The sequence below is a fragment of the Alexandromys fortis genome, unplaced genomic scaffold, assembly GCF_014885135.2.
Source record: "Alexandromys fortis isolate MF-2015 unplaced genomic scaffold, M_Fortis_MF-2015_v1.1 scaffold_3, whole genome shotgun sequence".
NCBI lineage: Eukaryota > Metazoa > Chordata > Mammalia > Rodentia > Cricetidae > Alexandromys > Alexandromys fortis.
In genome coordinates this window covers 14,934,535-14,946,830 of record NW_026067909.1, presented here as the reverse complement: position 1 = coordinate 14,946,830, position 12,296 = coordinate 14,934,535, and positions in this window count along the sequence as shown.

Below are 12,296 nucleotides of genomic sequence, written 5' to 3'. Positions count from 1 at the left end.
TAGTGCTCAAATCGTGGTAGACATTTTGTTTTTGGCACTAAGACCTTTTCGTGAGACCTCATGAAACTTCAGAGAATGTGCTCTTCTTTTGAGCTGTATCTTGAATTCTAGATCAAAAGATTGAAGTTTTTCAGGACTTTGCAGTAGGTGGGTTGACTTGGGTAATGATTGCCAAGTTCAATCCTCTTTACTCTAGGACATTAATACTAATAATGTAGACTACAGGAGGAGATAGTGAGAGGTGTGTAGATTATGCTATGGGAATTAGTGCTTTCCAATTGTTGGAATCACTTCTCAGTTCTCTTTATGAGGTCTTAAGGAGATAAAGATTGATTTTTTAGAATGATGGTAGTGCAGTCCCATCTCTCCACACCCAACTCTGGTGTGTTTAGAGAGTAAGTAGGCTGGGTTGAAGTGGGAGAAAGTGTCAGAAGGAAATGTCTCAGAGACAGAGTATTTAAACAATTTGAAAATGGGAGGTTTCTTTGGAAATTTAAAGGCTGAGTTATTAAATACAGCTTTTGTAATTAGAGAAGTTAAAAATCTACAGGAAAGTTCTACTATGTATGCCTATAATCTTGGCATTTAGGATGTTGAAGGAGGATGGCTGGACTTCATATAACGATTGAGTTTCCAGGCCAGTCTAGAATATATAGTGACAGTTATAACAGTGGTTTGTCTTAGTTTGAAGTGATACAGCAAAGTAAATAGACTTGATTATAGTTTTTAAAACTGAAAGGTAAAACATATATAAAACCAGCAGATAGCAAACTGGGTAGTGGTGATGCACACCTTTAATCACAGCACTCGGGAGGCAGAGGCAGATGGATTTTTATGAGGTCGAGGCCAGCCTGATGTACATAGCCAGTTCTTGGAATGCCAGAACTGTTCAGCAGATAGCTAGTTTATCTAGCTTCTCTGTTCTGTTGATCTCAATATGGCTGAAAGAAGATCCCTGGTTCTTTTTTTTTAAATTGGGTTTTGGTTTTTGAAGATAGGGTTTCTCTGTAGCTTTGGAACCTGTTGCTGGAACTAGCTTTTGTAGTCCAGGCTGGCTTTGAACTCACAGAGATCCGCCTGCCTCTGCCTCCCGAGTGCTGGGATGAAAGGCGTGCGCCACCAGATATCTCTAGTTTCTCTACAGATTGTAGTTCATTTGTGAAGGCTTTCCCTCTGATTTGATTGACTTCTAAGGATTTCTACATTGATTGGCATTTTAATGTAGGTGAGAGATGACACAACACATTGAATCCATAGCAGTGTCCTACTGTTTATCATGGTGGCAGGATTGAACACTTTCATTCTCTAACTGATGAAGCATGGGTAGTATGTACAGTGTTTATTTAACACTAGAAATTGGTATAGTTGTGCATGACTTTGATCCAACACTCACTCAGGCAAACGCAGGTGGATCTCTGAGTTTAAGGACAGCCTGGTCTAGATAGTGAGTTCCAGGATAGCCAGTGCTATGTGGAGAGACTGTTAAAACAAACAAACAAATAAATAAACAAAAATAAATTGGAAGGTTATTTTAAAAGTGCCGAATGGTAAATTAGTAATATCTTATTCAGAAACAAGAAAGGAATGACTAAAAATACAGAAATAGTTCTGGGGAGGAAAGAAGGATTTTGAAAGTCTCACAAATTTTTTCAAATCATTGGCAAGAATAAAAGGTCTAGTCATGCTTGCACCATATCCTTAAGCTGGCTAATGATGACTGAGAACATGCACATCTTATGACAAGAATGACTTTCTAGCAGGAAAGTAGCATGGCTGAGATGTAAAGATGATGTTGCCCTTTGTAGTGATAAGTTTAGACAATTCTTTGGAATAAGGATACCCTTAGGTTCTTTTTTATAGGACTTAGTGGTAAGTGAACTTCAAAGGCTGAACTGAACATTTTATTATTGCTTGGGTTTTGCCTAAGTTGTCAAGTAAGTGCTAAGAGTGACTGAATTTCCTTTAGTTCTTCTATATTTAACAAGGTTAACTGTCTCCATGTATACAAGATCAGACCATACAATTTTACAATGTAAGGACTAAATTTAGTACAGAACTATAATATAGAACTTTTAGTCAAGTGCTTGCTTGGGCTGCACATATACTAAAATGGCCCCTGTGCAAGGATGATAGGCAAATTCATGAAGTGGTCAGTACTTTTCAAGACAGCCTTTATGAAAAGTTGGTGTGGTGTAACACTAAGAGTAGGTAGTTTGTGTGTGTTTATTGGCTTACCTGGTTATAATAATATTAAAGCAGTTATTTTCTGAATTTTCAAATTACAAAAGTAGAATATTACTATTTTATCAGCAAGATATATATTTCTAAACAGTCTAAACTGTTCCATCCATGGTGTGCCCATTTTGGCTGACTACTATTTACTACTGTGTTGTCACATGACAAAATGAGGCAAGGGACCTTTGAGGTCTCTTGTAAGGTTACTAAATCCTTTATGAAAGCGCTGTCTCTTAAAATGTATTTGTTTATTGACTAAAGACACTATCATCGCTGGTATTACAATCTGAAACATGAATTTTGAGGGGGGGCACATTTTAACATAACCTTGTTAAAATGAGGATTTTTTTTGTTGCTTATAAAACAAATAGTTAATGAAAATTGATTAGTGGGAATGTATAATTCATGGTGCTATGTAGTGACCTAAAACTCACAGATAACTAAAGGAGATAGTGAAAATGTTGCATACTGTCATCAGCTGATTTTTCTTTTTCTTTTTTTTGGTTTTTCGAGACAGGGTTTCTCTGTGGCTTTGGAGCCTATCCTGGAACTAGCTTTGTAGACCAGGCTGGTCTCGAACTCACAGAGATCCGCCTGCCTCTGCCTCCCAGTGCTGGGATTAAAGGCGTGCGCCACCATCGCCTGACCAGCTGATTTTTCTTCCTTCAAAGATTCCTCAGCACATTCTCTGCTTCCTCCCATATCTTTCAGAACAATGTCTGTAGTTAGTTCACCAACCTAGCTGAATTTCTAGTTTAAAAGCTTTATCCTCAACTACATTATAAGTTTGCAACTACTTTACATCATGGAAGGTCATTTCTTTGATTTGAAGCTTTTTCCTGTTTTGCAGCTTTCCTGATTTTTGCCAGAGGCACAGCGTCAGTAACCATATGAAATACCTGATGGGTCAGTCCTACTATCATTTGCACTGTAAGACCTCAACATGAAACTGCAGCCCAAAGGTCTAGTAGCATGTGTATAGGCATATACACATGTTACCACTCTTGGCTGCAAGATGCTCTAGACTCCAGAGCATCTATAATCTAGAAAAGTGCTACATGTAAAGTTGGATGCTGCTTCTGCTATATCTGCTAAGGAACCAGCATCTGCCAGGAAACATCCTGCTATCATTCCAACATGTCAGCCAGCATTAAAAAGGAGTTTGGAACAGTCATAAAGTTTCCGAGGAATTTTTGCTTCAAATACACCACCATCTTTACATCATCTCCAAATAGCTTTTTCCTGTTTCTACAGCATTTGTGGCATATTCAACTTGAAAAATTGTTCCATCAGGAGAGAATGTAGAGGTTGACAGGTCATAGCTGGTGCAAGTGGAGCTCATGGTGCAGGCCTACTAGACCATGAAAGACTTCTGGCTTGAAGTAACGTGTGTGTTTGTGCGCGCGCGTGCGCGCGTGCATGTATGCATGTGTAGGCCCCGGACACATGGTTTGAGACAGGGTCCCTCTATGTAGTCTTGACTGTCCTGGAACTCGCCAAGTAGACCAGGCTGGCCTTAAGCTAAGATCCACTTTCATCTGGATCTACTTAATAACGAGTGAAGTAAATAATTTTTCAAGAGCCTATTGACTGAGTTTTGCTTATTGCTATGTTGCTCAGTCAGGCCTGAAACTGAAGACCTGCTTCTGCCAGTGAAGTGCTGGACTATGCCACCTATGTTTTCTTCCTTTCAGTGTTTTAAGATGTGAAAGTCTTCTGTAGCCCTGGCTGACCTTGAACCTGTAATATTTCTGCTTCAGCCTCTCCAGTGCTAGGGGACCACGGACCTGTGTGGTCAGGCTTAGCCCCTCCCCTTGATCTTTTTATGTCTAACGTCCTTGTTTTTAAATTGATATATATGAATTGGGTAAAGATGATAGCTTTTTCGATATTTCACTTAGTGATTTTGTCAGGGAAGAAAGTTAATTTCATATAGAACCTGAATTTTGAGCCTTTTCAGATAGCCAGTGTTTTCTCTGAGATTGTGAGGTTTTTGTACTTAAACATGAGTACTGTTCCCTTTTCTTGGAAAAAAATTTTTTTTGTTTCATGTATGTGAGTGTTTTGCCTGCATGAATGTCTGTGTGCCATGTTCATGCCTAGCACCCTCAGGTCAGAAGAGCATCAGATTCCCTGGGACCGGAGTTACAAATGGTTTTGAGTCACTATGTGGATGCTAGGTCTCCCTACAAGAGCAATAAATGCTCCTAGCCACTAAATAATCTCACTAGCACCATTTTTTACATTTTTGTACAATTTATATTTTAAATTTTTGATTACTTTGCACACATACTGTGTACCATGTGCATGCTGTTCCCCTTGAGGCCTGAAGAGAGAGCATAATATCCCTTTAACCTGTAGTGACCAGCCATTGTAAGCTACCATGGGGATATTAAGAATAAAACCCAGGGGGCTAGAGAGATGGCTCAGAGGTTAAAAGCACTGGCTGGTCTTCCAGACATCCTGAGTTTAATTCCCAGCGCCCACATGGTGGCTCACAACCATCTAAAATGAGACCCGGTGCCCTCTTCTGTTGTGCAGGCACACATGTAGGCAGAACACTGTATATTTAATAAATAAAATCTTAGAGAAGATGGTTTAAAAAAAAAAAAAAGAATAAAACCCAGGTCTTCTGCAAGAACAGCAATAGTTTAGCTCCTGAGCCTTCACTCTAGTCCCATATTTTGAATTTATTTGCTATACAGTGTGAGGTGAGTAGCTGAGTTACTTGAAAAGGGATTTTAAATCTCAGTTAAAAGGGCCAGTGAGATGTTTCAGTGTGTTAAAGCTGATTAGCTTGAATTCAATCTTCAGAACCTTTAGTGGATGGAGAGAACTGACTGCTGAAAGTTATCCTCTGGCTTTCACATGTGTATACTTTTTTTGGTATACATACATATCACAGAATGAAAATTTCAGCTGTAGCATGACTAGGGAATTGTGTTTTGTTTTTATGGGGAGGAGGGTTGAGGTAGGGTCTCTATATAGTCCTGTCTTGAAGGTTGCTCTGTAGACTATTCCTGTACTACTGTGCCTGTGTTTGTTTTGAATGAAGGCCTGACATGGCACGGTGTCTTCTACTTTACTGTAACTAACACCTTCATCTCCAGGGAAACTACTACTCTAGACCAGTTAACTGTTGGGGACAGAATTAAGCATGGAATCAATTGGGCTTGGAGTGTTAATAGAGTTGCTGTAACTCAGGATGCTTTATCATTTGAGGAACTTGGTTATGGATCTTACCATCAGAACCTGTAGTTCTTCCTAGGCCAACTGTCAGAAATGCCCAGAGTCTGGTGTTCAGAATTGAATCGATAGGGTCCTGTTAGTCACAATAGGTAACATTTCCTCACGTGTTCCTGCTCAGCATAGTTATAATTTACATTTGGAGTGGGCAACATGCATACCTAGTTTGTATCAGTTTTTAGATTTAGTTTTATACTGGGAACTGAACCTAGGGCTTCCTGAATGCTGGCAAATACTTGAAGCCACATTTCTATTGTGTGTTGAAGGGAAAGTAGTTCATGTAAAAGTTTGTGAGGCTAGAGTTTGAAATATATCCTCTTTTTTTTTCTTTTTTTTTCTTTGAGGGGTTCTCTGTAGCCTTGGCTGTTCTGGAACTTGGTATATAGACCACACTGACCTCCAACTCAGAGCTGCCTCAGCCCCTCAGATGCTGGTATTGAAAGTGTGCAATACTGTGTTTGGCCTCTTCAAATTTTTTTAAAAACTTAAATTTTGTGTTTCTATATACTTGGTGGTGGTGATGCACACCTTTAATCCCAGCACTTGGAAGGAAGAGACAGGCAGGTGGATCGAGGTCAGCCTGGTATACTGAGTGAGTTCTAGAACAGCCAAGGGTACACAGAGAACCTCTGTCTCAAAAATTTTTTTTCAAATGAATTTGTAAGATCTAGGATCTTAAAAGTTTTCCTCAAGAAGTTGGAGAGATGGTTCAACATAATTCCAGTTCCAGGGCCTCTGCCTCCTAAGGCATATACACATATAGAAAATAAAAATTTAAAGTGTTTATTTTCTCTAGAGCTTTTGTCCTTCCTTCAGGATTTCAATACTACTACATATGTCTATTTTAAATTGTTCCATCACTTCCTGATACTTGTTTTTTTTTTTTTTAAAAACAAGGGTTGTGTTCAGTGATTAAAAGTGCAAAGCTTATTAGCCTATATTAATTATATAGTTTTGGATTTTATATTTTCATACAAGTATTTAGATCATATTCATTACCACTACTTGCACTGCCTTTTTAAAAAGAGTTAATGTTTGTCTGTGTATGGGTGTGTCTTATGTGTCCATGAATGCAGTCTCACCAGATCTGGAGCTGGAAGTAAAGTTTGTTGTGAGCTGCCCAATGTAAGTGTGGGAAACCAAATTCTGGAAGAGCAGTAAGTCAACTCTTCAACCCTTCAGTTATCTTATTACTCTTCCATTCTCACAGATCCTTTTCTTCCCATCTAATTCACTTCCCTTCTACTTTACTTTCTTTTGGTCCCAGGAAGTTTAATTAGGTCTGCAGCATCATGGGTAACTTACCAGTGTGGCTCCACTATTGAAGAAAGGGTCTCCCTCCCCTAGGAATATTACTGATGAGGATCTATAATATAATGGAATGTTGATAGTCCCAATTTTGTGGAGGCCTTAAGTAATCAATGCTCTTGTGAATTCATTAGTGTAACAACCAAGTCATAAAGATAACATTTCCCAATGCCCTCTCTCAATTTTTTATTTTCCTGTTTTTTTTTTTTTTTTTTTTCCTTTCCGATACAGGGTTTCTCTGTATAACTTTGGAGCCTGTTCTAGAACTCTGTAGACCAGGCTGGCCTTGAACTCAGAGATTTGCCTGCCTCTGCCTCTGGAGTGCTGGAATTAAGGGCGTTTGCCACCACCACCCAGTTCTTACATTCTTTATATGCCCTTTTCATTCATAATTCCTTTAATTTTGGATGTTGGGTGTAACAGATGTCCCATTTAGGGCTGAACATTCAACACAGTTATTTCTTGGTACTTGACCAGTTAATGAGCTTTGAACATAATTGCTGTCATGTGCAAAGAAGTTTCTTTGGCCAAAGCTAACAGTAGCACTATTTGGCCATAAACATGAATGCATCCTTATAAAGGCACAAAATGTCATTTAAAAACAATAGTAGCTTTCTGTCTAGGGCTACTGGGCTTTTTGAGTAGGTGAGAATTCCTTCCTGTAGAGCAGGGATCTGATCTAGTCAGAAAGTGGCTGTCACATAGCAGTCATGCCACTATTGTACCAGTAGGCATATTTTGACTGGCAAATAACACAACTGAATAGCCTGCTTATTACTTTTCTCTCCAAATTGGTTTGTCTACAAAAACTCTTATGGTGCTTTGCAGTTATTCTCAACTACTCCTGATCAATTCTTAGCTTTAACATACTTATTATCTTGGGTATTTCTAGTATTTTGACATTATTGCTTGAAACAAATTGCTTTGCCTTCCAGGACCTTCCAACTTTTTCTAAGTCTCATCTTCCTCTCTCTGACCTCCTGACACAGGAGATTCCAGAGCTCTTAAATTTTGTTTCTTGTAGTCTTCCTGTCTCCAGCACTCTTAAGTAATCCAGTGAGTTCAATCACTAGCTATATTCAGAAATTCCCCAGTTTGTATATCCAGCTCGGATTCTACTGGGAAAACTTCAGATTTGTGTCGTGTTTCAAGCATAACTCTACAAAACCTCATATAACTAACTTTCTAGTACTCCCTCTACTATCCACCCTACTGTATCTTTCCATCTCAGTTGTCAGTGGCTCCATCCTTCACTCTGTACAAACCTTGGGGGTGGGCCATGAAGAAATCCAGTAGAAGTTGGGTGATGGTGTTAAGAGTCCCTAGATGGGAGTTACAGATTGTAGTAACTGTTATGAGGGTGTTAGGAATTAAATTCAGCAAAAGCAGCCAGTGTTCTTTTAATTCATTTCATTTTTGTTATTGGTGGTGAGGGTCTCTATGTAAAGTCCTGGCTTTCATATAGTTTGACTTAAAGATCATTCTGGCCTTGAACTCATAGATTCTCCTACTTCTGGGATTAAAAGTGTGTACCATTTTCCTGGGTTAAAAGTAGCCAATGCTCTTAACTGCCTTAGCATCCATTTGTTATGCAAAAAAAAATCCCCCAAAAACAAAAACCTGAAGGGTCAGATCCTGGAGTGGTAATACATAATTCACGGGTTATTCCAGCCAACGAGCTTATATGTACAGCAATCTAAAGCTCCAAGTAATGGCTCACCCCTTGAATCTAGTACTTGGGAAACTGGAGGATTGCCATAAATTTGATCTCAGCCAAATGTATACAGTAAGTTCCTGAAGTAGAATAGTAAATACCCTATTTCAAATAACAAACCACTCTTAAAAGGTAAAAAGGCAAATGTGGAAGTATCTCATGCTCCAGGAGTGTCATGTCTTTTGGAGATGTGAGTCCTAAGGACAGAGCTGCTTCTGAACCTCAGCCTGACCTGAGCCCTGCCTACAGCTTCATTTCTCTATTTATTTCCAAGGCTTTTCTGTGTAGCTCTGGTTGTTCTGCCACTCACTGTGTAGACCAGGTTGGATTTAGACTCAGATCCACTTGCTCTTGTTTCCCAAGTTCTGGAATTAAAGGTGTGTACCATTGCACCTGGTTCATGACTCCCTCTTGATAGTTCTATCTTGGCCAGTTTGGGCCACTGCCTGCTGTCCACTTGGTCTTGCCTCATGAAGAATGAGAACTTTTCTTTACCATGTGTATGTGTTTGTATGTGTGCATGCGTGCACACAAAACTCCTTAGCTTTTTAGGGCCTTTGCCAGTTGCTGATTTGTGTTTTAGTTTTTGTCCTTCAGTTTCCTATGGTAAACAAGCACCAGTAATTGAGATGGGGGCTTTTCCTTACTATTAAGAATGGCACTAGCTCTTGTAAGGAGAAACCCTGTCTCGAAAAATCAAAAAAAAAAAAAAAAAAAGAATGGCAAATCATTTAGTATTTCTAAACTTTTTAGTTCCTTTAATTACTGGGAAAGCTAAATATCATTTGTTCTTAGGGATAAGCAGCGATGATGACGGATATGTTATTTCTATTTGGTCTGGATCCTTAAAGGTCCATCACACTGAAGGCATTTTCTAGAGTTCACCTTGCCAATCTTTTATTCATCCTATGACTTTTTGGATCTGATTCAATTTCCTGCATTTCAGTCCCTTGGCATAGCCCCACATAAACGAAAGCAGCCCTGGCACAGATTCTTCCCTGGGATATGTATTTTTTCCTTTCCCTCTTAAATTTCCAAGAACAGGGATACTCACTGAGAATCCTAGTAAGTCAAATTCTGAAAAGCCATAACCTGTCTTAGGCAGACTGTTGTTCTTTGGAGGGAGGGGGGCATTTTGCAGATAACCAACCTCTTTCTGTCCTTGGGAAAAGTCCTTGCAGTACATTGCATACATTTCTGTGCCTGTCTTCACTGTGTGGCTTGAAATCAGAGGAAAGTAGGTCAAAGGCTGTCTCAGGCAGACCTAAAAGATGAAGCAAGGCTTTGTTACAAGAGCTTTGCTGAGCAGAGCTGAACCTTAGTAGTACTTTGCCTCTCGCCCAACCCTACAAAGGCACTACATTAATATCAGGAAGTTTTCAAGGAACAGGCAGTGATAATATTTAAGTCAGCATATACTTTCCTTTGTACTTAGTGTTTCACTGAATGCTGCTGCTATGGCTGGGCCTTGCATGGGTCGGTACCCAGGGCTCTGCCTCACACAGCCAACTACACAGGAAGAAAATCATGGAGGCAAAAGACCTCTCTCCCACTCTCCCTGGAATTGGGTCAGCAACTTCCCTCAGTTCTCATCCCTCACATTCACTATCTCTGTAGGCAACTGATAAGTAGTTTTGATTTCTCTGAGACAGTATTTCATTGTGTATCCTGGCTGCCTGGAACTTAACACTTAGACCAAGTTGGCCTTGAACCCTCAAGGGCATGGGCTGCCATACCTGCCTAGTAGAATACCGCTTTAAAAATTCTTTATATTTATAGTATTAATGTTTTGCCTACATGTCTGTGTGAACTACATTTGTGCCTGGTACCTAGGGTCTGTATTCCTTGGGACTGGGATTAAGGTTTTGAGCCACCATGTGAGTGCTGGGAATGGAACTTGGGTCTTCTTTCCTTTGAGACAAAAGTACTCATGTAAGTAACTCAGAACTTTGTAGTGAACGAGAACTTTAAATTTTTTTTATTTTGGTTTTTCAAGACAGGGTTTATCTGTAGCTTTGAAGGCATGTGCCACCACTTCCCCACAACTTTAAATTCTTGATCCTGCCTTTACCTCCCAATTGCTAGGATTACAAGTGTTTTACCTAACATCAGGCTTTCCATTCTTAATCTTTAATTGCAGGTAAGCGGTGGCAATGCAGTTATTAACCCCAGAATTTGATTTTAGACCTACGTTCCTAACCTACCTGTGATAGTCATCTCAGTAGTCTCTTAAGATCTCCAAGTGACTGTATCATCCCGTGTTTTGTACTATTCAATTCAGACATGGCCTGGCCCACAGCAGGTGCTCAGCCACTGTTGAATAGAAAAGTCAGCTTGGTGGGTTTCAGAGATTTAAGTCCTCCCCCAGATGGCCACCTAAATACTATATTTATCTGTACACCATTTCCTATCTACAAGGTATTTTTTTTAACTTCATCTATAGTCTGTTCATACTTTTCCATTAGTGATTGCTAAAAAAAAATTAATGAGCTTATGATAAATCTCTATCTTCTAAGAAATTCCTTCACACTCCACAACAAGGCTCAACTTCTGTCACGTACCTCTTCTAGTTTCCTTCACAGTTTTGCCCAATCTTCATTGCTGCCTTTTTGGCTAATGGTTGTGGTCTCCATTTGGGATAGCCACCCTTGTTAGAATTCTGATTTTCACATATTAGAGTATTAGAGTGTATTTGGCTCTTCATAGTGTTTAGCACAACTGAATTAACACATTGGTCACCATAACTTGCTGCATAGCAGGAGTTCAAAGAGCAGATAAAGGAGTTCAGGAGTATTTAGAGTGAGAGGTCTCATGGGACTCATCTGTTGAGAAACTTCATATTGGTTATGAAAGAAATTTTGTACCTACAACATGCAGCTTATCTTGTAAGAACTGAGGTTTAGAAATAAGTATATTAGTTTACTCCTAGCCAGTTGTAACTAGTTGAACAAGGTTTTTGAACTAGCCTTTCTTAAGGTTTTATTATGGAAAAGTGAAAGGAAAAAACTTCATATAATATCAAAGTTGTAGTCACTAGTCATTTAAATTATATAAAAATTTGTGTAGCTGGAAAGATGGCCTAGTGTGCTGCCCTTCCAAAGGACTTGAGTTTGTCCAACTCCCTGACCCCCATGGTGGCTTACTATTTATAACTCCAGCTCCAGGGTATCCAATGTTCTCTTGGCATTCACGGACATCTGCTTAGACATGGCATATAACCACACAGATACACACGTACCCATAGAATTTCTAAGTACTACTAGGTATAGTTTAAATATTTAAGAGTTACATGTGGCTGCAGATTGAACAATTCAGTACAGTTTTGCAAAGTCTTAAACTGGCCATGGCTCTGTAGAACTATTTGTACAGGTTTTTCTTTCCTGTTCTGCCAGTGATTTAAGGGTTGAGGGGGATCAAGATACAGTAAACTACCACGTTTACGTTCGTCAAAACCCAACACAATACCATTAGAGATTCTGGTGAGGTCAGTAGCCACACATTTTTTTGTTGTTGGTTTTTTTGAGACATGATCTCTTATGTAGTCCTGGCTTTTCTGGAGCTTTCTATGTAGACCAAGCTCGCAATAAGATCCTCCTGCCTCTGCCTCCTGAGTGTGCACCACCATGACTATATCTTCCATTTTGACTGGTGGTGTACTTACCGATCTCAAATCCCAGTGGTTTTTAATCTCTATTGTGTGACAACAGGGATTGTCCTGCCCTCCTGTGGAATGTTGGAATTAACATGGGCCTTTTGTACTTTTTGCTAGATGGAGTGTGGGCATGGACCTCTG